This window comes from Petaurus breviceps, unplaced genomic scaffold, assembly GCF_028583685.1.
Source record: "Petaurus breviceps papuanus isolate PSGF00001 unplaced genomic scaffold, PetGlider_PUasm1.0 90897, whole genome shotgun sequence".
Lineage (NCBI taxonomy): Eukaryota > Metazoa > Chordata > Mammalia > Diprotodontia > Petauridae > Petaurus > Petaurus breviceps.
In genome coordinates this window covers 1,549,400-1,573,834 of record NW_027187374.1, presented here as the reverse complement: position 1 = coordinate 1,573,834, position 24,435 = coordinate 1,549,400, and the positions used below count along the sequence as shown (strand labels likewise).

The window sequence follows — 24,435 nt, the reverse complement described above, 5'->3', positions numbered from 1 at the left end:
TTCAAATACCATGGAAACACAGTCAGGATTACACAAGATACAATAGCTTCCACATTAAAGAAATGAAGGGCTTAGAATATGATATCCTAGAGGGCAAAAGAACTAGAGTTACAACCAAGAATAACCTACCCAGCAAAACTGATATAATAATTTAGTGGGGGAAACAGATATTCAATTAAATAGAGGTCTTTCAAGCATTCCTGAAGAAAAGACCAAATCTGAATAGAAAATCTGATTTCAAATACAAGACTCAAGAGAAGCATTAAAAAGTAAACAGGAAAGAGAAATCCTATGGAATTCAGTAAGGATAAACAGTTTACATTCCTACAAGATGATACTTGTAACTTCTAAGAATTTTGTCATTATTGAGGGTAGAGTATACACAGAGTTGCATACGACAGAATGATTATCTAAAAAAAAATAAAGGAGAAAGAGGGATGTACTGGGAAAAGGATAAAAACATAGAATGGTGTAAATTATCTCACAAAAGAAAGAGACAAAATAGAACTTTTACAATGGAGTGGAAGATGAAGAATGTTGGGGGACCACTTACACTCAGGTACAGAAATCTATCCTACCCTATAGGAAAGTAGGAGGGGAAAGGGGTAAGAAGAAGAAAAGGCTCTCGAAAAAAACAGGAAGGAGAATGATGGAGGCAGTAGTCAGAAGCAAAATACTTTTGAGGGTGGACGGGATGAAGGAACAGAAAGAGTAGTATAAACAAGGAGGGAAAAAGGATGAATGGAAATACACAGTAATCACAACCAGGGAAAAAATTTAACAGCAAGTTTCTCTAATAAAGGTCTCATTTCTTAAATATATAGAGAACTGGGTCCACTTCATCAAAAGAAGAGTCATTCCCCAACTTATAAATGGTCAAGGAATATGAACAGGCAGCTGTCAGACAAAGTGATCAAAGCTATGTATAATCATATGGAAAAATGTTCTAAATCATTATTGATTAAAGAAATGCAAATTAAAACAACTCTGAGTTACCACCTCACATGTATCAGATTGGCTAATGTGACAGAAAATGAAAATATTGGAAGGGATATGGGAAAACTGAGACAGTAATGCACTGTGGTATAGTTGTGAACTGATTCAACCATTCTAGAGACTAATCTGGAACTATGCCCAAAGGTCCATAAAACCATGAATACCCTTTGATCCAATATCACTACTAGGTCTGTATCCCAAAGAGATTTTTTAAAAAAGGGAAAGGACCTATATATGCAAAACTATTTACAACAGCTCTTTTTGTGGTAGCAAAGAATTGGAAATAAGAGGAGATTTTCATCAATTGGGAAATGGCTAAAAAAGTTGTCATATATGATTGTGAGGGAATACTATTACATTGTAAGAAATGACAAGCAGGATGCTCTCAAAAAAACCTGGGAAGACTTACATGAATTGGTGGAAATGGAAATTAGCAGAACCAGAAGGACACTACACATAGTAATAATATTCTATGATGATCAACTGTAAATAACTTGGCTATTCCCAGAAATACAATAATCCAAGAAAATTTCGAAGAACTTGAGATGAAAAATACTATTCATGTCCAGAGAAAGAATTGATGAAATCTTAATGCAAACTGAAGCATGTTTTTTTTTTAACTTTATTTTTCCTGGGTTGTTTTTTGGGGGAGGGGGATATTTTTTCTTTCACAAACATGACTAATATGGAAATATATTTTGCATGACTCTACAGTATAATCTTATCAAATTGCTTGCATTCTCAATAAGGGTGGAGGGGAAAGATGGGGAGAGAGACTATGGAACTCCTAATTTAAAAAAAAACAAATATTAAAAATTTGTTTTTGCATATAATTGAGGAAAATAAAATATTAACATTTTAAAAGTGATAGAAGCCCAGAATGAAGTCTGTTTATTATGGAAAATGAATTCTTTACCTCTAACAGACATTCATTAAATTCATATTAATCGAATATTTATTTGAGGATCAGCTGTGGTGCCACCTCCTCTGTCTAGCATTCCTTGACCTTCTCTCCCTCTTCAAATAAGGTGCTATTATATTTAATCTGTATACAAGTGGTAGGGCAGCTAAGTGGCACAGCGGAAAGAGCTGCAGGCCTGAAGTCAGAAAGAGCTGCAGGCCTGAAGTCAGGAAGACCTGAGTTCAAATACTGCCTCAGACACTAGCTCTGGGACCCTGGGTGAGTCACTTAACTGTTTGCCTCAGTTCCTTGTCTGTTAAATGAGGTTGAGAAGGAAATGGCAAATCACTCTACTGTCTCTGCCAAGAAAACCCCAAATGCTGTCATAAAGAAACAACAAAACTGAAACACTGAGGGGAAAGAACAACAACAAAGTATCCCTGGAGGAGAATGTAAAGCTTCTTCAGGGCAGGAGCTGTTTCGTTTTTGTTCTTGTATTCTCTTCATCTTACATACTATAAGTGCTAAAGAGATGGTTAAGCTCATAGTATCAAGCTAACATTCTGTAATTAAGAGTTTAACCAATGCAAATTAATATTTCTCTATTTTATACTCATTTCACATCTTCCAAGAGGAAATTAAAGTACTATCCCATAGAGAAGTAATTTTTCCTCCTAGACAACTGCAGTATTTGTTTACTTGTTTATTTAAAAAAACAGAGAGAACTCAGAGAAGTGGTGCACATGCACACACACACACACACACACACACACACACACACACACACACCCCTGCACGATAAAGAGTGTTGCTAAGTGTTAATGAAACCAGCAAACTAGGTCAGAGGAAGGAACTGATCCTATGTAAAATGTACTGGACCAACGTCAAGCACCACTCTGCTTACGAACTAATTTATTTGTTCAGGAAACATACACCATTTAAACTTTGAGAATAAGTGGCTCAACTAGTTAATTTTATCATCTTTAAGAATGAATTCATCATTTCCATGCTATACAAATCAAACTATCAAAGGAATAATTTACAAAACTCAATGAAATAAAATTTATTTAGAGAAACAAGATATAGAATATCAAAGAAAATATGAAAAAAAGGCAAAAATGAAGGAAGAATAGCACTTCTAGAACATTTTATAAAGCACTGGTCATCAAAAACATGTTATTAAACATGGTATTAATTCTAAAAAAAAGAGAGGTGGATCAATAGAACAAACTACATAAGGGAGTGGCATCAATAATGGAACTCAACAACCTAGCATTTGATAAAGTGGAAAATATTAATTATTTAGGAAAGAACTCTCTATTTGATTTTTAAAAAAAACTTCTGGAAAAATCAGAAAGCAGTCTGGTAGAAATTAGGTTTAGATATAAACACCTTACACCAAGTTCCACAATAAATTCTAAATACATACATGACCTTTATATTGAAGATCTTACTCTAGAAAAATTAGAAGAGAAGTAAATCATATAACTTTAATACCAACATTTTAAACAAACAAGTGATAAAGGAAACAACAGAAGACTAAGTAATCTGGATTACATAAAATGGAAAATTTTCTGCACAAACAAAATTAATGCATGAAGATTAAGAAGGGAAAAGGTTATCAAGATATATATAAATTAACACACACCCCAAAACCAACAGCCATTTCCCAATAGATAAGTAGCCAAAGAGTACGACTGAGCAATCCTTAAATAAACTATTACAATCATATCATTATTAATAAAAGAAATGCAAATCAAACGACCTTGAGGTTTCACCTTACCCTCTGCAAATTGGCAAAGACAACAAAAGATGCCCATATTTAATGCTGGGAATGTTGTGAAAAGATGGACACACGACTACACTGTTAGTGGAGCTGTGAATTTTGGAAAGCAATTTGTTATTATGCAAATAAAGTGACTAAAGGGTATGCCCAAACTCTTTAACCCAGAGATTCCACTACCAGGCTTATATGCCAAAGAGTCATTCATAAAAAGAAATTCCCCATATAGACCAAAATATTTATAGCAGCACTTTTTATAATAGCAAAGAACGAGAAGCAAAATAGATGCCTATCACCTGGGTAGAGGCTAAATAAATTATGGTACATGAATGCAATGGAATATTACTGTGCTGTAAGAAATGACATGAATATACAGAAGTATGGAAATGTTCTGTTGATGGATTATTGATGGATTTTGGTGATTTTTTTCCTCTTACATGAACTGATACAGAATGAAAGCCAAGAAAACAATATACACAATGATTACCATTTAAACGGAAAGAACAATAACAACAAAACAACTGAAAGTGAATATCTCAAACATAACTCTAGCTGTATACAATGCAGACTGTTTCATATGCAGAATTTTTTCTGCTCTATTTTATAAAGAAAAGCATTCGTGTTTATTGATGTTTGTAATGTTTCTAATAATAAAAAGGGAAAGGAAAAGAAACTGAATGTCTGAGAGTTGCAAAGAACAAGCATACCCAAAAGAAGAGCTATATAAGAGGATACTTTCTTTCATCCTTTCCTTCCATGCCTTTGAAAAGGGGGTGGGGGTGAGATTTATGTGTGTGTAAGATATTGCATGCATTTTTAAACTTTTCCAATGTATCCCAGTCACCAAGTTTACAGTCCAGGTGTCTTCCTCACCATCTCTCTCTCTCACACCATATCCAATCTTTTGTCAAGTCTTACAGATTCCAGGTTTGTAACATCTCTCTCATCTGGCCTCTTCTCTCACTACCACAACCCTGGTGAAAGCCTTTATCACCTGCTGGTTGCCTGCCACAAGCCTCTCCTCATCCATCTAATCCTGCACTCTGCTGTCAGAGAGATACAGATGTCTAAAGCATACATCTGACAGGTCTGACACAATGAACTCCAAATTTTTTCTACTGTTCCACAAATAAGACAGTCTATCTCCAGACTGGGCATTTTTACTGGCTATCCCCAATGCCTGAAATGGTCTTTCTCATCATCTCTGCCTCCTGGCTCCAAGTCCAGCAAAAATCGCATCTTCTATGAAAAGCTTCCCTAATGCTAGTGCCTCCCCTCTGGTGATTATTTCCAGTTTACTGTGTATGTAGCTTGTCTGTACATAGTTGTTTACATGTTGTCTGCCCCATTAGAATGTGAGTTTTTTGAGTTTTTATGCTAAGCACTTAATCCCCAGTGCTTAGCATAGTGCCTGGCACATAGGTACTTAATAAACGTTTATTGATGGACTATAGGTAGATTCTTATTCTTTTCTTCCTCTTCCTCTTTTCCTTTTTATTTTAAAAAACATTTTCTGTTCTATGGGATGGTTCCCTGAGAGGAAGGTAGAGAACGGATGATGGGAGAAATTAATGTGATGTAAAAGCAAAAAAACCCATTTAAACTTTCTTTTTAAAAACAGAATCAAACTGTCTACCTTCTCCCAAATTTCTCCCAAATTACCATCTTGTTTCTTTGTATTTTATTTTGGAGGCAATTAGGGTTAAGTGATTTGCCCAGGGTCACACAGCAGTGTCTGGGGCTGGATCTGAACTCATGTCCTCCTGACTCCAGGTTGCTGCTTTATCCACTGCACTACCAAGCTGCCCTATTTTTAAATTTATATACATGCATGCATACATACATACATATTTGTCTTTGTGTATGTATACATAAATACATGTATATACACATACATATTTCAGTCATTCGTGTCAGAATTTTTGTGACTCCATTTGGGGTTTTCTTAGCAAAGATACTGGAGTGGTTTTCCATTTCCTTCTCCAGCTCATCTTACAAATGAGGAAACTGAAGCAAACAGGGTTAAAAGACTTGTTCAGGGTCACATAACTAGTGTCTGAGGTAGGATTTGAACTCAGGTCTTCTTGGCTCCAGTCCCAGAGCTCTATCCATGAAGTCATCTAGCTGCTTTGCATAACATTCTTAAAATCAAATAATATCAGTTTTTACTCATAGGTAGCCTAGATCTTCTATTGTATAATTTATTACCCCTAGACTAAAGTTAGGTATTTTCTTTGTTACAATAACTTTTTCTTGATACCTATTTATAGTAAACCAATTTACTATCAAATATATATGGAAAAATGTTAAGGATATGTAAATATACCCACAATTATTTAATTCATTGCCTATACTTTCTTTCCTCTAACTCCTACTCAACCCCTTATAATCTGGCTTCTGATTTTAGCACTCAACTGAAACTGCTTTACTAATTATCAAATCTGATTTCTTTTCCCCAATCCTCATCCTTCTTAATTCTGTTAGGAAATGACACTACTGATGACTGGAACCACCTAGATATTCTCTTTATCTTGTCTTTTTGTGACATTTTCCTCTCTCAGTTCTCCCCTCCTACGTAAATGGCAGCTTCTCATTCTGCTTTGCTACATTATCATCCATGTCTCATCCCATAATTTTAAGTCATCCCCAAGGTCCTATCCTAGGCCCTCTTCTGTTTCATTATATCCTTTCAAAGGGTGATCTCATCAGTTTAATTATCACACCTATTTATAGAGTCCTAAATCCTCTCTCCTGAGTTCCAACATGAGACTACCAACTTCCTAATGGATATTTTCCCATTAAATGTCCTATAGTATTTCAAACTCAGTATATATAAAATACAACTCATCATCTTCCAAAGTCCTTCAATCTAGCCCTGTTTCCAAATTCCCTTGTTTCTGCTGTGGGTACTTCCAGTCAGCTAGGTTTCACAACATCAGAAACATTCTTTATTCTTCATTCTCCCTCCTACCCTCCCCTATATATCTGGTGGCTAGGTACTAGAATTAGACTTGGAGTCAGAAAGGCCTGAGTCTGAATCCAGACTCAGACATTTACAAGCTGTATGACTCCAGGTAAGTTACTTAACCTTTATTTACCTCAGTTTCCTCATCTATAAAATGAAGACAATAATAGCTTTTGCCTCCTAGAGTTGTTGTGAGGATCCAATGAGGTGTAAAATGTTTTGCAAACCTTAAAACATTACATAAATGCTGGGTATAATTGTTATTATTACTATTATTGATAATAATGTTTAATGAATCACAATTCATCCATACTTTTTTCATGTGAAGAACACAAATCTTGGTTTTCAAAAAGAAAGGAAAATAAAGCATAAGAAGAAATTACCATTAATTACAACATACCAGGACAGTCTAGATAATAATAAACCAACTACCTCCTGAATATGGATACTGGCAAGGTAGACTGATAGCTCTTTGTATTGATTCATCACTATATATGTTTTAGAGAAATGGTACAGATGGAGAACTGCAGAGAAGGAAGAGAGCAGGCTGAACTGCCTTTTTGGAAAATTGTTCCATGATTTTAATAGCCCCAAGTTTTTACCCAAATAAAAACACTTTAAAATAAGTTTTACTGATATTTTTGCTTTTAGGCTGTGTGCTTCCTTGGTACCTATTTAATGTGTTAAGAGACTTAGAGAAAGGTATCCATGTAGGTCTGCTGAGGATTTACAGGAGGATAAAGACAAGAGCCATATGGTATTAAAAAGCCTAGATGTGTTATAATCTGTATCACTGGAGGATAAAGTACAAATCTAATGAAGTACAGAAGTATTAATAAAATGTAGGTTGATGTATAATTAGATTTATTTTCTAGAACCTGATAGAATGATCTAAAACTGGAGTCCTGGTAATACTTCCTATATGTGAGCTATATCTTCATTCCTATTGGTATGAAATACTCACATTAAGAATTCTTTTCTTGGGGCAGCCAGGTGGCTCAGCGAGTAAGAGCACCGGCTCCAGTGTCGGGATGATCTGGGGATCAAATCCAGGCTTAGATACTCAGCACCACACCCAGAAATAACTGGCTGTGTAACCTTGAGCAAGTTACTTAACCCCAATTGCTTAAAAAAAAAAGAATTCTTTTCTTTTAACTATTGCTTTAATAGAATGTTTTAATCAGCTGAAGCTGGAAGATAACAAATAGAGGATAACCTTTCCTATTTGTGTAGGAAGGGTAGAGAGCTTGTCTATTCTGTCAGCAATGTGATATTGAGAAAGCTAAGTTTGTCTTTAGCTTCCAGCCTCACTTTGCATTCTTCATGCTGAATGCTTCCTTTAGGAGTTGCAGTGTTTCCTTCCTATAAAAATCTCCTCCTCCAAAAAGCAAATTAGGTCAATGTATTACCTCTTTCAAGGGTATTCCCATTTTTTAATTTTATCTCTCATTACAGAATAAAAGTCTTTGTCATCATATTAAAAACATTTTAAGGATCAGACAGCAGATAGAGACTGCTGCTAACTCTGCCTACCTAGAAAGTCAGCCCAGATACTGTTATTCAACTGGGAATCAGGCGTCTAAGGAATAGAAGCAGCTGCATCAGCAGGAGAATGTAAGTAGAACATATGCACAAGGATCAAAAAAATAAGCAAGTTTTACCAGAGGCAGATCTTTATAACTCAAAGAGGAAAAAAAGGGAGAAAGGGGAGGGCAAAAGGAAAGGAGAAATGAACAGAGGAGCAAAGGACAGGAGAGAGAAGAGAAGAGGAAGGAGGTCAGGATGTTGTTCCTGATTTTCAGAAATATCACATATATCTTCCCTTTTATTTCCTTTATTCTCATTTTGTTTTCTCTCAACGCCATTTCCACCATTTCCTGTTTTCGCATTTGACAGCTTAGATTTTTTTGTTTGTTTTTTTTTTTTTAAATAATGGGTACAGTGATACTAAATACAAAAGAGTTGTCCAAACTTTCTGGGATAGGAAAAAACTGGAAACAAGTAAATAATAATTAAGGAATGAATGAACAAATATACTATGTAGATATATTATGGTGGCACAAGAAATGACATTCAGAGAATTCAGAGAACTATAGAAAGATCTTTATGAACTACTACAGGAAGACCTAAAAAGTCCAAAAGAACAATATACAAAAATTATTACAATAATGTAAACAATTCCAAAAGGTCCTCTGATTAATTGTAATGGCCAGTCATGGTCCCATGGTACTAATGACAAAATAGACCTGTCCTTGAAATACAGAGATGCCATGAATAAGTAATATGAACCACACTGGCAATTGATAAATTAGTCACAAACATATGCTAAGTGCTTATGCCAGACTCATGGTAAGCACTAGAGATACCAATAAAAAGTAAAACCAGTTCTTGCTCTCAAGGAGCTTATATTCTAATGGGGGAAACAAAATATATAAACTATAACATGTAAGACAAATGTAGAATGGGTGGAAGATAGTCTTAGAGGAGATAGCACTAGAAGCTGGGAAAGAGGTGGGGAGAACCAGGAATACTCCTGAAGGAGATAAAATTTGAAGTGAGTCTTAAGGAAAGCAGAGTTTCAAAGAAATGGAAGTGGACAGGTAGGACATTCTAAATATGGGAGACAGCCAATACAAAGCCCTGTAGATGAGAGATCAAGTATCGTTTCTTAGGGACAAGTGGGCCAACTATGGAGTATGCGTAGCTAAGTAGAATGCAGGAAGATTAGGAAGGGAACAAGTTATGAAGAACTTTGAATACTAAAGACTATTTTTGATACAAGAAGTGATGGGGAGTCACTGAAGTTGACTGAGACGAAAGGATAACATGATCAGAGCTGCATTTTAGGAAAATCACTTCGGGGAGCGGTGTGCAGGATAGATTAGAATAGGAAGAGACATGAGACAGGGAGACCTACTAGAAGACTGTTACAACAGTGAAGAAATTGTAAGATTTGGCAACTGATTGGATATGTGGAGTGAGTCAGGAGGAGTTGAGGATTACCTTTAGATTGTAAATCTGGGGGCCTAGAAAAATGGTGGCATGCCCAATAGTAACAGGGAAATGGAGACAGTAATGGATTCTGTTTTGGACATGCTGCACTTAAAATTCCTATGGAACATCTACTTTAAATGTCCAATTCAGGGATGAGTAGGTGGTGCAGTGAATAGAGCACCGTTCCTGGAATCAGGAAGAGCTGAGTTCAAATCCATACTCCAACACTTCACACTTACTAGCCATGTGACCTTGGGGAAGTCACTTAACCCCAACTGCCCTGCCTTGCCCCCTCTAAAATGAAAAAAAAAAGTCCAATTCAATTGATTTATGTAAAACTGAAGTTTAGGACAGAGATTAGGTTTAGAAATATAGATGTGATAATTATTTCCCTGGAGAAGATGATTGAACCCAGTGGAGCTGATGAGATCATCAAGTGAGAGAGTATAGAGGGAAGAAGTCCCAGGACAGAGCCTTGAGGAACATCTACACTATTACTCCAGCAGAAGAGCCTGAGAAAAAGCAGTCAGAGACAGGTGGGAAGAGAACTAAGAAAGAACAGTGTCACAGAGATAAGAGAATATCCATGAGGAGAAGCTGGTCAATACTGTCAAATGCTACAGAGGTCAATTAATATCAAGATCTAGAAGAGGACATTAGATCTGGAAATTAAGAAATGATTAGTCTCATTTGGAGGAAGAAATTTCAATTGAAAAGTGAGGTTAGAAGATAGACTGCAGAGGTTTTAAAGGAGAGGAGCAGAAGCACTGGTGTAGACAGATATTACAAGGAGTTTAGCCAAGAAGGCGAAGAGAGGACAGTAACTGGTAAACATGGTAAGATCCAGTGATGGTTTTTTAACTATGGGGGAAACTTGGGCATATTTGTTGGTCACAAGGAAGATTCCAGTTAATAGGTCATACTTGAAGATTAAAGAATGGGAATGATGTTTTACTTTATATGATTTTCTTGTGATAGATGAAGGCTTGAGGATGGTGGGTAGGTAGAAAAATTGAGGAAGAGTATGTATGAAAAGGTGGTGGTGGTAGTGAGCCAATAACCATTGTTTTGTTTTGTTTTCAAAAGGTCTCAAGGACACTTTCCAGGAGCTAAGATGGTACAGTAAGCAGGTAAGCACCTTAACTCTCCCATATTCACCTCCAAACAACATAAAATAGTGCCCCCAAATGAATCCTGGAATAGCAGAACCAACAAAAAGATGAAGTAAAACAATCTTTTAGCCTAAGAAACTTGGAAGGTTGGCAGGAGATGTCTGTCTCACTCAGGTAAAAGGAGAGCTCAGTCCAGGACAGGAAGCATCCCAGCAAGCCAGCAGCAAGCAGTAGGAGGTCCTGGAACAACAATTTCCCCAAAAAAAGAATGGGAATTGGGTCTCATACCCAGAAAAAACTCAAGGAAGAGCTCAAAAGGAAGATTAAAAATCAAATAAGAGAGGTAGAAGAAAATTGGGAAAAGAAATTAAATGATGCAAGAGAATTATGAAAAAGAGTCAACACTTTGGAAAAAGAAAACAACTCCTTAAAAAGTACAATTGGCCAGATAGAAGGAGAAATACAAAGGCTAACTGAGGAAGACAATTCTTTAAAAATTAGAATTAGGCAAGTGGAAGGTAATGACTCTATGAGGCAACAAAATCAAAAGAATAAAAAAACAGAAGAAAATGTAAAGTACCTATTAGAAAAACAAATGACTTGGAGAACAGATCCAGGAGAGTTAATCTCAGAATTACTGAACTACCTGAAAGCCATAATAAAAAAGAGGACCTGGACAGAATCTTTTCAAGAAATTATCAAGGAAAACTACCCTGATATCTTGGAGCCAGAGGGAAAAACAGGCATTGAAAGAATCCACTGATTACCTCAGAAAAAAGATCCCAAAATAAAAACCCCAAGGAACATGATAGCCAAATTTCAAAAATATCAAGTCAAGCAAAAAAATGTTGCAGGAAACCAGAAAGAAACAATTTAAATATTAGGGAGTCACAATCAGGACTACACAGGACTTAACAGCCACAGCCTTAAAGAAGTATTATAACTAATAGCGATAAGCTAGAAGCCTTCCCAATAAAATCAGGGGTGAAGCAAGGATGCCAATTATCTCCACTATTATTCAATATAGTACTAGAAATGGTAGCTATTGCAATAAAAGAAGAAAAAAATTAAAGGAATTAAAATAGGCAATGAGAAAAAAAATTATCACTTTGCAGATGACAAGATGGCATACTTAAAGAATCCTAGAGAATCAACTAAAAAGTACTTGAAATAATTAACAACTTTAGCAAAGTTACAGGATATAACATAAACTCAAATAAATCATCAGCATTTCTTTTTATGATCAATAAAGCTCAGCAGCAAGAGACAGAAAGAGAAATTCCATTTAAAATAACTATAAATAGGGGCGGCCAGGTGGCTCAGCGAGTAAGAGCACCGGCTCCAGTGTCGGGATGACCTGGGGATCAAATCTGAGCTCAGATACCCAGCACCACACCCAGAAATAACTGGCTGTGTAACCATGAGCAAGTTACTTAACCCCAATAGCTTAAAAAAAATAACTATAAACAATATAATATTCTTGGGAGTCTACCTACCAAGACAAGCCTAGGAACTACATGAATACAATGACAAAACACTTGTCACACAAATAAAGTCAGACCTAAACAATTAGAAAATATTAATTGCTCATGGATAGGTCAAATCAATATAATAAAAATGACAACTCTGCCTAAACTAATTTACTTATGCAGTATAATACCAATCAAACTACTAAAGCTTACTCCATAGAGCTAGAAAGAATAACAAAATTCACACAGAAGAACAAAAGGTCAAGAATATTAAGGGAAGTAATGTAATATCAGATCTCAAACTATATTATAAAGCAGTAATCATTAAAACTATCTGGTACTGGCTAAGAAATATATTGGTACATCAATGGAATAGATTAGGTACATAACCTAATGTCTGATAAACTGAAAGACCCCAGTGTCTGGAATAAGAACTCACTATTTGACAAAAACTTCTGGGAAAACTGGAAAACAATAGAGCACAAGCAAGGTATAGACCAATATCTAATATATGCTAAGATAAGGTGAAAACAGTCACATGATTTAGACATAAAGGGTGATACCATAAAAAATTAGTAGATCAAAGAATAGTCTACCTGTCAGATCTATGGAGAAGGTTAGAATTCATGTCCAAACAAGAGATATACAGCATTGCAAAATATAAAATAGATAATTGTGATTATATTAAATTAAAAGGTTTTTGCACAAACAAAGCCAATGCAACCAAGATTAGAAGGAAAGCAGAAAGTTGGGAACCAATCTTTACAGCAAATACATCCCTTGTGCCACGGATGCACTATCCTCCTCTCCCCCACCCCATTTCCCCAGTCCAAGTGTTTCATTCTCTGCACCCCTAATTACAGGGATATACTTTATGTCATCCCACCTCTGTGCCACATGAGATATTGAGAACCACCCTCCATATCCCTGAATTCCCATCACTAACCCGTGGCTCCACCAAAGGACAAACCCCTTTGAGCCATGTTTCTCCTGCCTTGCTTCTCCCCACAGAGAGGACCTGGGGGCTACCCCTTACCCCTCCCTCCCTCAACTGTACTGTGAATGTCCTGTCTCCTGTAACTCAGTGCAAAGACAGATAATCTATTTAACTCGTTTAGTACAAAAAGAAGCTAATGATCCCTTGAAGATGAGGTGATTTTTTAGCAGGTTGATTCCAAAGAAAGGGGAAAGGTATTTGAGCGTGTGAAGAGCGTGGGTAGATGTCAGGGTCTATGCTAGCCTTGTTATCTTTTTTTTAATTTAATGAAGAGAGTTTGATTTTTGTTCCCTGACACCTTGACCTGATGCATTGTGAATGCAACCAATCAAAGGGCCAGAAATAAATCATCAAGTCTGAAAAATAAATATACAGAAAACTAAGTTTATAAGAATACAACTCATTCATCAATTGATAGTCAAAGGATATGAACAGGAAGTTGTCAGATGAAAAAAATCAAAGCTATCTATAGGCATATGAAGAAGTATTCTAAATCACTTTTGATTAGAGAAATACAAATTAAAACATGTCTGAGGTATCACCTCACAACTATTAAATTGGTTAATATAACAAAAAACAAAAATGACAAATGTTGGAAATGTGGGAAAATTGGCACACTGATGCACTACTGATGGAGTTCTGAACTGATATAACCATTCTAGAGACAAATTTGCAACCATGCCCAAGGACAACCAAACTGTGCAAACCCTTTGACACAGCAATACCACTACTAGGTCTGTATCTCAAAAAGATTATAAAAAGGGGGAAAGGACCTACATGTGCAAAAATATTTATAGCAGCCTTTTTCATAGTGGCAAAATATTGAAAATTGAGGGGATGCCCATCAATTGGGGAATGGCTGAATGAGTTGTGGTATATGAATGTAATAGAATACTACTGTGCAATAAGAAATGATGAACAGGCAGATATTAGAAAAACCAGGAAAGATTTGTGCCAACTGATGCAAAGTGAAATGAGCAGAACCAGGAAAACATTGTACACAGTAAGAGCAACATTGTATGACGATCAACTATGAATGACTTAGTTCTTTTCAGCAACACAATGATTCAAGACAATTACAGAGGAGTCATGATGATAGTCAAATGCTATCCACATCCAAATAAAGAACTGTTGGATTCTGAATGTAGATCAAAGCATACTTTTTTCACTTATTTTATTTTTTCATGTTTTTTTTTTTCCTTTTGGTCTATTTCTTCTTTAACAATTGTGACGAATATGGAAATGTGTTTTACATGACTGCATATATGTAACCTATATCCAACTGCTTACCATTTTAGGAAGAGGGGAGGTAAAAGAGGGAGGGAAAAAAATTTGGAATTAAAAATCTTATAAAAATGAATGCTAAAAATTCTCATTACATATAATTGGGAGGAAGTACTATTTTAAAATAGATAGGTAAAAAGGCTTCAATAAACTTTAAACAAAAAAATTACAACTATTACAATTTTCCAAAAGGGTTTTAAAGTTGCCTTGGAGAGTTTGAATTTTCTAGAGGTCTTTAAGTAGAAACTGGATAATCATTTTAGGGAATCTTATAAAGAGGATTCCTGTTTAGATATGGACTAGACTAGATAACTTCTGATGTCCTGACCAGCTCTAAGAATCTATTCAGAAAGTGACACATAGCAGAAATAATGCTGGATTTGGAGACAAAACACCTGGGTTCAAATCCTTACTCCTTTTACCTATGTGGCCTTGAGCAAATCTGTAAAATAAGTGACTGGATTTGATGACCTCTAAGATTCCTTCCATCTCTAAATCTCTGATCCTAGGATTTCAATTCCAGCTGTTTCTTCATTCAGGGGTTCTTAACCTGGTGTCAGTGAACTTTTCAAAAATACACATTTTGATAACTGTATTTTAATGTAACTAGTTTCCTTTGTATTTTATTTTACACATTTTAAAACATTATTCTGAGGAGATCCCAGGCTTTACTAGACTGCTAAAAGGGTGCAACAGCACAAAAAAGAGATTAAGAATTCCAGCTTCACCTACCTGGGAGGAAGGTAGTTTGTTACCCCATTTTACATACAAAGAAACCAAGGCTCGGAGAGATGAAGCAATTTGCTCAAAGTCAAAGCCAGAACCTGAACACATATCTTCAAGACCAAGGATCCTTTCACTAAACTTCCTTCAAAATCAGTTTATCACCTCAGGTGGAATAAATGAGAAAGTAACAGGGACATGACATTAAGGAAAAAGGTCAGAATTCAACACATTATTTCTCTGTATAGTATACAATAAGGAGGGAAAGGGCTTCAAGTATCAGCCACAGAGCTTGCATTTTATTCCGGTAAATAAAACAAAGATTCATTCGCTAAACATGGACCCTATATGAATGTGGTGAGATTTACAAAATGAAATGGGGATAAGGAGAAATGGAAGAAGAAGGGAAAAGGCGAGGCAGGGGGGAGACACAGAAAAACAATAAAATCAGGAAAACAACCGACACTCAACAACAAAACATCTTCTAGGAAAACCAACAATCACGAGCACATATAGATCATACTAAATCAAACTTACCAGTAAAGGTAATAGGCTAAAGCCATCACAAACAGGGTAGCACAGACTGCAGAAAATAAACAGACAGAATAGTTGGCCAACATCTTTATAATCCTGAGGGTGGGGGAGGTCCAGTGGTGAGACAGTGGGGCTGTTTTAAAAAAGTGCAAACAGAGGACTGAGAAATGAAAGAGAGGGAATAGTTATTTGTTAGAAGGACACAACGGTCAAGTCTCCTTGAGAAGGGATTATGACAAAAGCACTAATGGGGGTAAAATATGGAAGTGCTATTGTTGCTATAATTCATCAAAACTGCTAGAGCACTGGAAATGGTGACCATTCTTCATCTAAAACCAGCTTCAATACATAAAAATACCAGTCTGTGTTTAAGGGTCTCTTAATGGATTAATATTAGGAAGTTTATAATAAATTGGGAAATATCTTCCCCCACACACATTGCTGTATGCTAACATCTCTGTTCTAATCCAGTAAGAAGCTTATAGTAAATTAGCATGTTGCAAACAACCAAGTGCACACATTAGGCAGTATGCATATGCTACATTATCATGCATTGTTATGTTCACAGCATCTTGTTTCCTTTTGCATTTTGATCCAAATGGAATCTTGGGGCTTTTATTAGAAAGATACATCCTTCTTATCTTTTAGAAATAAAATTTTAATTTTACATATTAAATATGTATTTATCTAACTCTAATTCAATTTAACTCAACAAACATTTATTAAAGTACCTACTACAATGCAAGGCCTTGGGACTAGATGCTAAAAATACAAAGATGATAAAAAGTCCTTGTCCCAAGCAGTTCTACAAGCTTCTATGGATGATTAGAAGTTTATACATGTGACATATTGTTTAGTCTTGGCTCTCCCTACTGGTAGAGAGAATGGTGAGGCTGCCTGCTTGCTTGCTTGCTTGCTTGAGGGAGTCAGGAGTTAGTGGAAGAGCTTTGGAAAGGAGAATTTTTTTTTTTCATTTCTGCTTAGGCTAAGTGTCTTTATAAATTTTCTTTAGGGAGAGAGCCAGTACAGAAAAGGTAAAAAGGCTTTAAGAAGCCACTGACACATAGAGGAGCCAGCACCTTCAAGCTCTCACCAATAAGGAGGGTCATTCCTAAGAAGCAGCTCACAAAACAATTCAGGCTTGAAATCTGAGGTTTCATATAAATAAATATAATATGAGTTAGAGAGTTATAGCGACAATGGAGAGACTCAAAGTATTCTGGAAAAATTTGAAGAGGTTCAGCTTTGAAGAATCAGCTTCATGGAGGAGATGTGATATGAGGGAAGCCTTAAAAAAAAACATGACCCATCAGAGATGATCTAAAATTACCAGTGATTACTTCTAATCCAAAATAAGAACAGAAGAAAAAAACAATAAAACACCATACTGCTCACTGTGATAACATTTCAGATCAACCAATTCCGTCAGCCAACAACATTACATGGTGCTTGCAAAGACACAGAAATTAGAAGATATAGAGTAAAAATAGGGTCAGTGATAGATCCAATTTTTCTGGATTATAATGTAAAGAACATTAATCTCCAAACTTTTTAGTCATACAGCCCTGTCAGTAAAATATTTTTGAGCACACACTCTCAAAAGATACATTTTTATTTTAAAATGTTACAGATACACTAGTAAACTTATAGAGGAGGGGGTAGGGAGGGCATGGCTGTTCTGGCGTGGGCTAAATTGAGCTAGCCCCCTGACAGGTTAGGTTCAATATCAGAACAAAGTAAGATATTCATAGGTCATTTGACAGTTAACAACATAGCAGGAGAAGGATATTGAACAAAGAGAGGCATTAAGCACATCTTGAGTTGATTCAACTGAGCAAAAACTTCCTTCCCTAAATTGCCATTCCAATCCACCAGCCAACAATCAGACCCAGACATCTACAGCTCCTCATGATTCCTTTGTACTTCGGTAACCAAGTGATGTCCACAGCTTGAACGTAAGCCAACCAAGAATCTAGAATGTCCTAAATATCTTTTAAGGAAAAAGTTAGTCCATCTTGCATGAAGCAGGGGAGGGAGGGAGGTTTAGTATTTGCTCTTGCCACACTCTCTTCCTTGGCAGTAAGGTTCTTATGATGTTATAGAGCATTACTGCCAAACTCAAATAGAAACAATAATCTCCTCATGAGGATCCCTGTGAACTACACATTGTTTTATTTTAAAATGTAATAGTTGTTTAATTGTATTTTTTATTTATTTTGCTAAATATTCCCCAATTGCATTTTAAACTGGTTCAGTGCACTCAGGAATGACCTAGGCCACACATGGCTTGGGGGCAGTGTGTTTGATACTTCTATTCTAGAAGACCTTCTACTACTTAAATGAGTTCAAGTCCATTACTGGTCAACTTTGACCTCTGATATTCAAGATACTTGATACAGGCAGCATTAGGGGCCATCTTCAGTGGTCCTGATCTATACCTTGCCACTGGTCCCAGATGTCACTGGAGGAGAAAGTGAGGGTGATGACCTTGCACAGACCTTCCTCACTTAAATCCAATTCACTTGTAAATCATGGCATCATCTTCCTGATGTCAGGGCCCTCTTCAAGAATGAAGGATGAACAACAACAATGATACAGGCAGCAGTAAAGGAGGAAATGGGGCAAGGTAGGTGATACAGTAGATAAAGTGCCAGGCCTGGAGTCAGGAAGACCTGAGATCAAATTTGGACACAGACACTTAATAGATATATGACCCTGGGCAAATCACTTAACCCTGTCTGCCTCAGTTTCCTCATCTGTAAAATGAGCTGGAGAAGGAAATGGCAAACCAATTCAGTATCTTTGTCAAGAATACTCCAAATGGGGTCACGAAGAGTCAAACACAATTGAAACAACTGAACAACAAAAATAGAAGGAAATAAAAAATGAAAACAGAAACAGCAAAAACAAAACAACATAGCAATTTTCTGAAGGCCTGAGTGACTCTAGGAGAGTACAAGGAAGCACTGAGTCCTAGATCTAAACGATCAGGTCTATGTGGTAAGTGATACCACTTTGGAATTGACAGTGGTTTTCTCCATGCAAAATAAGTGACCATTAGCAGAAACAACACCAGGAATACCACAGTTACAGTAAAAAGGATGATACTTCTTGCATACTCACTGATTATCAGAGGTTAGGGAGAGCTGCCTTATACCACCACCAACTCAGTGTTTCTTGGTTTGCCAGCCAGGATCACTCCTTCCTGGGTGCCCCAGGGGAATGAAAGGGTGGGGGAAGAGAAAGTGAAATCTTCATTTCTGGGGAACTGTGACCTTTCTATGGGAACTGGGTAAGCACTTTCACATCTCTTTTATTGCCAAAAAGCAAGCACCCTCCCAATAATTCTATCCATCTTCCTCTAAGTCATCCCTGGGAAGGAGCTGTACAATGACCAATTGGTAATAATACTGGCAGCAATATAAAGGAATCAGTTAATTATACACTGAAGTAAGCAATGGGATACATTAGGCCTGGCCTTTTGCCACTATATTTTCCAATGCCTATTCCTTTCCACTGGGAGGTAGTTCTTGGGGGAAGATGATCTGCTTCTCTCCTAATACCACAAAGGTGGACATCTGGCCCCTCTCCTGCCATCTGCCCCATATCTGCCTGCTCTTATATTCTTCTAGAGTCAACTGCCACTTTAAGGGCCTGAGATCCTGCCCTGGGCTGAAACAACAATGCAGAAGGCCTGCACCATGCCACTGCACTGCTGCTGCTAGGGCAGCCCTGCCACAGCTCCACTTTCCTCCTCTTTCTTTTTGACTCTTCTACAGTCTGATCTCATCATTCACCTGAAACTACTCTGCAAAATTTCCAATCATTTCTTAATATTTTTTTCTTTTTGGAGGGAAATTAGTGTTAAGTGACTTGCCCAAGGTCACATGGATAGTTTTTGTGTCAAGTGTCTGAGGCTGGATTTGAACTCGGGTCCTCCTGACTCTAGGTACTCTACTCACTGCACCACCTAGCCACCCCAATCCAATCATTTCTTACTTGACAAGTCAAATAGCCTTTTTTCTAATTGTCATCCTTCCTGACCTCTTTGCAGCCTTTTGTCACTGTGATTCACTCTCTTCTCCTCAAAACCTTTTTCTCTCTAGATATTCATGACCCTGCTTTCTCCCGGTTCTCCTCCTACCTTTCTGAATTCTCCTTCTCTGTGTTTTTCGCCAGATCTTCATCCAGGCTATGCTTTCACTAAACGCAGGAGCCCAAGAGGCTCTGTTCTGGGCCTTCTTCTCTTCTTCCTTTATACTGTTTCACTTGGTAATCTCATAGCTCCCATGGCTTCAATTAACATCTGTATACTGAAATTCTGAGAAGTACTTAAGCAGGCCAAACCTCTCTCCTGACCTCCAGGCTTGCATCTCCATTTGACCATTAGGCATTTCAAACTGGATGTCTGGTAGACACCTTAAACTTGACATGTCCAAAATTGGCCATTACTGGTCAATTTTGACATCTGGTATTCAAAACACTTGATACAGGCAGCATTAGGGGCCATCTTCAGTGGTCCTGATCTACATCTTGCCACTGGTCCCAGATGTCACTGGAGGAGAAAGTGCAAGTGATGACGTTGCACAGACCTACCTCACTTAAATCCAATTCTATTATTAGTAAGTGATCCCACTTTGGAATTGATAATTAACCAGCCTAATGTTTTATGTCCAAAAACAGCAATAATGAGAAACCCTTCACTTCTTTCCCTTATGAAGAAAGTCATGGGGATGGGGGCTTTGGTTGCCCTGGAATACAAGGAGCCTGAGACCATCTATCCTCTCAAGCCCTCTCCCATTCTGGACTTCCCTACTGCTATCAAGGGTACCACCATTCTCCCAGTCACCCAAATTGGTCAGCTAGGTTATCACCTTAGACCCCTGTAATGTAATGCCAATGAAAGGCAGCTTCCCAAGGTTCAAAATACCAGCATAGGTGCTCTCCATTTTATTCAGTGACCAACCAAGAACAGAGAAGATCAAAATATGACATCATTCAAAATACAGCATTTACTAAGGGTGATTAAATAATCTCCAAGTACTACCCCACCCCAGGACCTTCCATTCATTCAATCAATTACAAAGTCCCTGTTCTAAATACTACTCCACCCCTAGGCTGTACCTTCATTTAGTCCACATAAAGTCCCTCTTCTCAAATGGAGATTAGTTTCCAATCTAAGTAAAGTACATTCATTTGCTCAACCATAGAACACAAAAAGGTCAAAAGTTCCCCACCCCTGGATCACAATTGAATCTACCCCAGAGTTACATCAAGTTTAAGCACAGCACTTAGTACCCAAATGGAGGTCTTTTCTTCATCTTGACAAAAGAGGCAAGTTCTCAGCAATCTTAGTTCCTGGGGAGACAAGGCTTAGCAAGGCCACAAGATACATTTCCAGTCCCTTAATTAATTCATCCTCTGTCTGTAGAACAGTTCTAGAACCCCTGAAAACATTAGCAAAACCCTCTCCCAGGATTTCTGTAAACATACAACAAGAAAATCCTTCTTCAGGGCTTCTGAACCAACAGAAAGGTTCCCAGATCCCTGCAACAACGGCACTGTCCTTCACCAGTGGACAGTATTCACTCTGTCTGCAGGACAGTCTCCAGACCCCTGCAACAACAGCACTGTCCTTCACCAGTGGACAGTATTCACTCTCTGTCTGCAGGACAGTCTCAGGAGCTCTTAGCCAACAGCCAGTTTCCAGGACTTCTTCAACAAAAGGACTGTCTTTCACCAGTGGACAAATCTGGCAAAACAACATCAAAACAGACAGACAAAGTACCAGCAAAACAGCCATGTCTCCTCAGTCCTTGGCAGCTCAGGGGGCAGGTCTCAAAAGTCCAGGGCAATTCAAAGTGGCCCCCAGCAATTCTCTCAGTCTCTCTCTGCCTCCACGAGGTGCTGCTTCCAAAAAGTTCTTCTGCCTCTCTCTTGTCTCTCCAAATCTATGTCACCAGCTCCTCCCAGTTCAGGACTCTCTTTTCACATCAACAAGTCCATCCCACAGGTGGGATTAACAAGCTCTGGGTTTTAACACAATCAATTTGAAAACCAAGCCAATACAGGGGAATCTTTATATTCCATTACTATCACAACCCCTCACTTTCTCTCATCAATACCAACCTAATACCCAGTCTGAGTACTCTGGGATCCAGTCACACTGGCCTCCTTGCTGTTCTTCTCACAAGACATTTCATCTCCAGACTCCCGATGTCTGAAATAATCTCCCTCATCATCTCAATTTCCTGGTTTCCCACACACACACAAAAAAAGATAAAAAGCATTGCACCTAAGCAGAGTACATAGGTTCTGTATCAATCAATCAATAAGCATTTATTAAGTATTTATTATCAGGCACTATTGTCACTGCCCTTAAGAAATTTACAATCAAACCAAGAAATGTGTGTGCATGTGTATATGTATATATAAAATTGATACAAGATGGAAGGAGGGGGACAGGAGGGCCCAAGGCACTAAAAATGGAAGGTTTAGGAACTATGTGCAGGAACTTTGCTAGGTAATAGGGACACAAAGACAAAAATAGAACAGTTTCTGCCCTCCAGGTAGAGCCAAGGAAACCCAAATGAATGACTGATGAATACAGACTATGGCTTCCAAACCAAGTATCCAGTTGAATTTCATCAACAAAAACAGAAATTATAAACTGGACACTAAACAAGTTTGTCTTTATTTGACATGGGCATTTTATTTTGAAAGTGTCAAATGATATAATAATTCAGGAAGCTATGTTTAACATAAACATGTTTAATACAAAGAAATACACCTTCCTAAATTATTAATATTGGCATGGAATTTTTCCTTTCAATTTGCCCATTTTAAAACACTTACAACAAAAAAAATGAGCACCTGATTCTTAAAAGGAACACCCTGCCTTCACTACACATTTTACCACCAATTTTCAAAGTCTCCCTATTAGAAAATTGTTCTGCACATGTGTAATAAGAATGTAAATTTTGAAGATCTTCCCTGCCCCTAGGCTAATGTGCACCTGAAGCCTGGGGTGGGAGGCTTGTTTTTCAGTAGATACAATGTAATAAGAATGTAAATTTTAAAGATCTTCCCTGCCCCTAGGCTAATGTGCACCTGAAGCCTGGGGTGGGAGGCTTGTTTTTCAGTAGATACTTCTTGATTGGCCAGTGAGTCAATAAGGTTGTTACATTCTCTGAGCCAGGAGAAGGCTATATAAGCCCTGATGTGTAGCTTTGTTTTGGGACTCACTTTGAGAAGTATTCTGTGATTTGATCTGAATTCTGGGAAGCCGTTGTTGAGAGTCCCCCGGCTTTGAAAAACCCAGAATGTGGAAACCCAGATGTTGACTGGGTATGGATGTAATGGTTGAACAGTTTGGAAATCTGTCTACTTGATGTTTCTGTCTTGATAATTATGCCTGTATACTTTGAGGTTCAGGGTGCTGACCTTTTCTCCTGAACAAGGTAAACGATATATGTCTGACTGATTAAAGTAAGCTTGTTAACCCATTTTGAGTTGCTTTCCTTTAACAAAGCAGATCCAAGAACCTGTGTGAGCAGGCACCCTGGGGACACTGGGGTGCTTGCTGCAACAACATGGGAGACTCTTTGATATTTGCCTAGATCACTGTAATGTGGCTTGAACTCCCTAAAATAAAAAAATAATTATCTGTTTTCAAAAACTGTTAAATTTCCAAAGATTGAAAAGAAGTACTCATATTAGGATGTGCAAAGTTTCCCAAAAAGATAATATCAGGGTACAGAAACAAGTTAAATAAATGAAATCTAGGATGGTTCAAAGTTCTAAATCTCAGACAGGAAGCTTAGAAGAACTCATTTTTACTTAAGACAGAGGTAAGAATACTTCCCCTTGTGGTCAGAAGTAAATTATCTAAGCCTGAAAGGATATGTTCATACTTCCAGTCAAGACACCTACCTGAACCAAAGGCAAACTGCCCCATTCCAACATACTTACTTCAACAAAACCCTAAAGTTTGCAACAAACAAAATAAAGATTGAGAAATATAATGACAATAGTTCATTACTTGTAGCCCAGAACTGCAAGACAGTCAGCCAGAAACCTCAGAGAACTAGGAAAGGACATCACTAGCAAAGCCAGGCTAATGTTCTGTGTACAAAAACAGCAATAATACAGGGACCCTTCACCTCTTTCCCTTATGAAGAAAGCCATGGGGACGGGCACTTTGGTTGCCCTAGAATACAAGGAGACTGAGACCAGCCTAGTTCCAAAGGGAAGACTAGGAAAGTCCAGGCCCAGACACTATAAAGTACATAACACACTGTTCTGAGATGCCAGAAAATGCCCTGAAGACTCTGAACATCAAAGTTGAAGGGACCTAACCCTGGAAGGTGTAAGTCGGCACAGGATCCCAGGTAACCCACGATGACACCAAACAGAACCAACCATCCTACCCAAAAGTTGAGCAAGGGGCAGTATCTGGTTCTAAAACAAAGTCTGAATGCAGGAACTACAGTTGGAGAGATGAGTAAATCAAGGAAAACACACTACACAATACAAAAAATTATTTCAACTATAACCCTCCCCTTGGGCAGCTAGGTGGAGCAGTAAATAAAGCGTTGGCCCTGGAGTCAGGAGGACCTGAGTTCAAATCCGACCTCAGACACTTAACACTTACTAGCTGTGTGACCTTGGGAAAGTT

The 24,435-nt window shown here is 37.6% G+C and overlaps 1 protein-coding gene across 1 annotated transcript in view; it reads right to left on the bottom strand.

The window, feature by feature from the left end:
• The window catches only part of AGPAT3 (1-acylglycerol-3-phosphate O-acyltransferase 3), a 182,162-nt gene that overhangs the window by 71,327 nt on the left and 86,400 nt on the right, over window positions 1-24,435 (bottom strand). The window lies entirely within an intron of this gene.